Here is a 6,293-nt window from a genome sequence, read left to right as displayed (position 1 = left end):
AATTGCACCCAAAACTGTAAGATACCTAGGAATAAATCTAACCAAAGAGACTAAGAATCTATACACAGAAAACTATAAAGTACTCATGAAAGAAATTGAGGAAGACACAAAGAAATGGAAAAATGTTCCATGCTCCTGGATTAGAAGAACAAATATTGTGAAAATGTCTATGCTACCTAAAGCAATCTACACATTTAATGCAATTCCTATCAAAGTACCATCCATTTTTTTTCAAAGAAATGGAACAAATAATCCTAAAATTTATATGGAACCAGAAAAGACCTCGAATAGCCAAAGGAACATTGAAAAAGAAAGCCAAAGTTGGTGGCATCACAATTCCGGACTTCAAGCTCTATTACAAAGCTGTCATCATCAAGACAGCATGGTACTGGCACAAAAACAGACACATAGATCAATGGAACAGAATAGAGAGCCCAGAAATAGACCCTCAAGTCTATGGTCAACTAATCTTCGACAAAGCAGGAAAGAATATCCAATGGAAAAAAGACAGACTCTTCAACAAATGGTGTTGGGAAAACTGGACAGCCACATGCAGAAAAATAAAATTGGATCATTTCCTTACACCACACACGAAAATAGACTCAAAATGGATGAAGGATCTCAATGTGAGAAAGGAATCCATCAAAATCCTTGAGGAGAACACAGGCAGCAACCTCTTCGACCTCAGCCGCAGCAACATCTTCCTAGGAACATCGCCAAAGGCAAGGGAAGCAAGGGCAAAAATGAACTATTGGGATTTCATCAAGATCAAAAACTTTTGCACAGCAAAGGAAACAGTTAACAAAACCAAAAGACAACTGACAGAATGGGAGAAGATATTTGCAAATGACATATCGGATAAAGGGCTAGTGTCCAAAATCTATAAAGAACTTAGCAAACTCAACACCCAAAGAACAAATAATCCAATCAAGAAATGGGCAGAGGACATGAACAGACATTTCTGTAAAGAAGACATCCAGATGGCGAGCAGACACATGAAAAAGTGCTCCACATCACTCGGCATCAGGGAAATAGAAATCAAAACCACAATGAGATACCACCTCACACCAGTCAGAATGGCTAAAATTAACAAGTCAGGAAATGACAGATGCTGGCGAGGATGCGGAGAAAGGGGAACCCTCCTACACTGTTGGTGGGAATGCAAGCTGGTTCAACCACTCTGGAAAACAGCATGGAGCTTCCTCAAAATGTTGAAAATAGAACTACCCTATGACCCAGCAATTGCACTGCTGGGTATTTACCCTAAAGATACAAACATAGTGATCCGAAGGGGCAAGTGTACCCGAATGTTTATAGCAGCAATGTCTACAATAGCCAAACTATGGAAAGAACCTAGATGCCCATCAACAGACGAATGGATAAAGAAGATGTGGTATATATACACAATGGAATACTATGCAGCCATCAAAAGAAATGAAATCTTGCCATTTGCGACGACGTGGATGGAACTAGAGGGTATCGTGCTTAGCGAAATAAGTCAATCGGAGAAAGACAACTATCATATGATCTCCCTGATATGAGGGAGAGGAGATGCAACATGGGGGGTTAAGGGGGTAGGAGAAGAATAAGTGAAACAAGATGGGATTGGGAGGGAGACAAACCATAAGTGACTCTTAATCTCACAAAACAAACTGAGGGTTAATGGGGGGAGGGGGGTTGGGGGGGTGGGATTATGGACATTGGGGAGGGTATGTGCTATGGTGAGTGCTGTGAAGTGTGTAAACCTGGCGATTCACAGACCTGTACCCCTGGGGATAAAAAGATATTATATGTTTAAAAAAATAAAATTAAATTAAAAAAAATCTTCTTTATTTTAATTTATTATATTATGTTATGTTAATTTAATTTATTATGAGGCAGTAGCCTCATAATAAAAAAAGCTGGGTATAGTGGGAAGGAGAAAGTGGGTCAAGTCCATACCTTTCAGCAGTTGTAACATGTGAGATGAAACACATAATCTCTCCAGCTGCTTTCTCGCCAGTGAGAAAATCCTTGTGTCTGACGACCCACAACCTGGCAGTAAGAATAAAGGAAATGCTACACATTGAAGTCCTCCAAAAACTTCATTCACAAGATATGTCTCAATAATTGCAGATCTGTCTGGAGAAATGAAAGACCAAACATGTCCATGTTCTGTAACTCGTACGGTAGCTTCGTATTTCCGGAGCTTTAGTCCTTGCTAGATGGTCTCAAGGAAGCGGTGTTGAAAAAATCCAGTCACTGCTCCCCCATGCTCATAGCAGCACTATCTGTATAAGCAAAGACATGGAAACAACCTAGGTGTTCATCAATGGATGAATGGATAAACAAGTGATATTTATATACAGTGGAATGTTATTCAGCCATAAAAACACAAGGAGACTCTACCATTTGTGGCAATAGAGAAAGACAAATATTGTATGAGCTCACTTATATGTGGGACCTAAAAAAAAATCATAGAAGAAGAGATCAGACTTGTGGTACCAGAGACCGAGGAGAGTGGGGGGAAGGGAAGTGGAGGAAGGTGGTCAAAAGATAAAAAAAGTCCATTTATAAGATAAATAAGTACTAGATGTATGACCCCTATCATGACCATGGCTAACACTGATGTATATACATGGGAACTATATATAGTTGAGAGAATAAATCCTGAGGGTTTTCATCACAAGGAGAAAATTTGACTTTGCTTCCCACTTTAAAAAGAGTGTCAGATGACTCTTCCAGACACCTGTCGTAGGATAAACATACTGATTCTTGGATAACAGCATCCCTTGCAAGATCTTTTTTTTTTCTTTTTATTGTATCTATATGAGAAGACAGATGTCAGCTGAATTTATTGTGGTCATCATTTCACAGTATATGTAAATCAAACCATCATGCTGTATGTCTTCAACTTATATAGTGATGTATGTCGATTGTTTCTCTATAAAACTGGAAAAATGTAAGAATTCAATGGCCTTTGATTAATGGTGCTTGATAATCTGCCACATGAAATGAATTATATATATATAATATTATATATATAAAATGCATATATTATATATAGATATAGATACATGTAAATAAAATGGCTTGTGCTGCATAGAAGTGAACTGCTCTGTGGGGTATGATACATAGTGGGAACAGGACAATTCCTTCTTTGCATTCAACCCTGTACCCTGCAGCTCATACGTTACTGCTCACCCAGTTTTCTCCCTGCCATCACGCACCTGTAGCATCTAACTCCCAGCTCCTGTGTCATTGGGCTAGGGTTTTTTTCTCTGTCCAGTGGGGCTGGCTCTGTCTGCTCATGGCGGTACTGCAGAGTTAGAGAATTAATGCCCAATGAAGCATCACTCAATCAGTATCTCAGCTCCCTCACCCCTGGGGAGAGATAACACTGAGGCTGTGTTCCACTCTGACACCCTGAGCCCTCCAAGAGGCTAGAGCTCCAGTGACTTCAGTGGTAGCTGGCCTGATGTCATACCCATTATAGGGTGGCTTCATGTCTCTGTCTTATTTTTCCACTCTCCTATTCCTGTTTCCTTTGCCTCTCAGGGACACTAATTGCCTCAAATTTTTTTTTTCTTTTTTAAAAAATCAAAAAAAATTTTTTAATTATTTATTTAAAATTTTTTTCTTTTTCTTTTTCTTTTTTAAAAAATATATATTTTTTTAATTTTTCTTTTTCTTTTTTAAAAAATTATTTATTATAAGGAAAATACACAGAAAAACAGAGCTGGAAGGTGGTGGGATGGAAGATCTGGAAAAACTTAATTACCAGACAAGCTGCCCAAACAGCTTCCTGCTGTGGAGGAGAGTGATTTGGCCCTTGTCTTTCCCACCTTTTCTGATTCAAAGAAATCAGCTCTTTGTGTGATGGGACCCGGAGAGCCCCATTTTCCCATTTGTTCTCTTCCTGGGGCTTGGGAAAGGTGGTATAGTTCTCAGGCTTTCAAGATACAGAAAATAGTATGGAGAAGGAAAAGATGTTACAGTCCTTTGGTGCAGTGCTATCTCCAGCCCCACCCCTCAATGTTTGTTGATCAAAGAGATGAGTCCCATGGAATTGGGGCAACTTAGGCAGTAGTACACTGAGCCATGAGGCTGTCTTGGTGAGGAAATGAACAGCATCCTACTTGGTGTAGAAGCTGGCCAGGAGGTAGAGGACACCAGAAGAGATACTGTGGGATCTGCAGGAAGACATAAATTGGATCCTATACTCCCATCTCTTCCCAGTGTGCCAGTAGCTGAGCCTTTCCTCGGCCAGGAGCTCAAAGGGTGTGTTTTTCACCATATGTAAGGAAACCTACATAGCCAAGTTATGGATGACGTTGGTCAGGGTCCAGACAACAGGAATGCCGAAGAACGGGATGCTGAGTAGAACCACATGGAGCAGTCCTCCCAAGATGGGGTAGGCCAGCCAGATGCCCTGGCTATTCATCACTCGAGGGCTGGGGTTTACTTCTCTGTGTGCCACCCCCACATACTTCCTACCACAGTGGGGGATCAGGCAGGGATCCAACTCAATTTCCTTTCAACCTCTCTTTGAGTTTGTTCCCCCAAGTTGTCTCCTGAATAGCTACAAATGAAAGAATGAAAGAACTTCCCCATTGTGCATAAAGGAAAAGCTGACAACCTAGCGAAAAGTAACTTAAAAGGCAAGACCGGTCCTCTCTGCTCTTAGAGCCACTAATGGTCATCATTACTCTGATCCTTACACTTCCATTGTAAGTTAAAGGAGTGAGCCTAGGCTTGGAGCAGGGGTTTCAAGCAGCAAGGGAAATAAGTATCTTTCTTTATGTTCCTGAAGAAGTTAATAGGGAATCATGAAGAGGTTACATTCACCATAATTTCAGAAGAGAGTCAGGGGAAAGAGTCACGGAATCACTAAGAAGCAAGGGGAGGTTATCATATGATCTCCCTGATATGAGGAATTTGAGAGCCAAAGTGGGGTCTTGAGAGGTCTTGGGGGTTAGAGAAGGAAAAAATGAAGCAAGATGGGATCGGGAGGGAGACAAACCATGAGACTCTTATTCTCACAAAACAAACTGAGGGTTGCTGGGGGGAGAGGGCGCGTGGAAAAGGTGGTTGGGTTATGGACATTGGGAAGTGTATGTGCTATGGTGAGTGCCGTGAAGTGTGTAAGCCTGATGATTCACAGACCTGTACCCCTGGGGCTAATAATACATTATATGTTAATAAAAAAATTAACTAAAAAAAAAAAGCCCTATGGAGGGGAGAGTACTTCTAATGCCCACCTTTCCCTCTGGGCTTGGCTGTCCTGTCTCTCACCTCCTTGGCAAGTAGACAGGCAGCATCCCATTTCCTTCTCTCAAGAGTCAGGTGTTACCAGATATTTGCCCATGGCTTTTGGAATGAGCTAAGAAGGGACCTGAGCTCGCCATCTCAGGAGATGGAAACCTGATCTCCAGTTCCAGGGGTGGCTCTGATTGTCTGAACTTTGCCCTAAAATCTCTAAAGTTGATGATGCCTAGTTGGGAAGCAGAACTTACCTGTCCCTCTTCACCTAAAATTTCCTAAACCCTAGTATTGGGCTCACCCAGGCTCCTTCCAGCTTCCCTCTCTAGTTCATCATTCGTGGGCTCTCCTCAAGGCTCTCTTTAGAGCTTCTCTCTAGCTGTTTAAATTCCGGAGCTCCCCCTCTCCCTCTTCCCTCACCTTTCGCCTCCCACCATTTTTCCTCAGCACCCCTTTCTGGTCTCTTCGCAGCCCCTCCCAGCTGGCTTCAGAAGCCCTCTCAGATCCTTGCCTTAACATCTGCCTCTGGCGGATCTCAAACTAAGACAATGACCAACAATATTGGCTCTAATTTTTGACTCTTGAAATAGAATTTATTGCCTAATTTATGGCTTTTTCCCCTACTGTCCATGCCACGGACCATGGATCAAAGGTTATAAGACTGAGTTGGGAATGGGGTATTGGTTTGTTTTGATAGATACATGCATGTATCAAGAGCATATTTTCCAAAATTAATCATTATTTTTATTAATTAATTTTTAATTATTATGTTCAATTAGCCAGCAATCGTTATTCTTTAGTATCTTTAGTATCATCGAAGTTGCTTCTTCTCTCCAAATATGATTCCTTGGAGTTCCCTATAACTTAAAAAGAAATAGCTTAAAATGCATTCAAGATAACAAAATATAGGTTTCCTTGAGGAAAAGAGATTTCCGAATGTGCTGATTTATCGGGGAACCACGAACTATTTTAATAGATGAGATTCATTCAACTGTGTAATTCCTCTGTCTTGCCCACAGTCACCTCCCACTTCTTTCCCTTCCTTTTATCTT

At 41.1% G+C, this 6,293-nt stretch overlaps 1 pseudogene; it reads right to left on the bottom strand.

Moving 5' to 3' along the window:
• Nucleotides 1-3,934: 3,934 nt before the first annotated feature.
• On the bottom strand, nt 3,935-5,678 carry LOC111141897 (annotated as a pseudogene).
• Nucleotides 5,679-6,293: the final 615 nt, after the last annotated feature.

The sequence above is a fragment of the Enhydra lutris genome, unplaced genomic scaffold (genome assembly GCF_002288905.1).
Source record: "Enhydra lutris kenyoni isolate GAN:26980312 unplaced genomic scaffold, ASM228890v2 scaffoldscaffold6, whole genome shotgun sequence".
Classification (NCBI taxonomy): Eukaryota; Metazoa; Chordata; class Mammalia; order Carnivora; family Mustelidae; genus Enhydra; species Enhydra lutris.
Note: the sequence above shows the minus strand (reverse complement) of the source record. Positions and strands in the feature narration are given on the sequence as shown.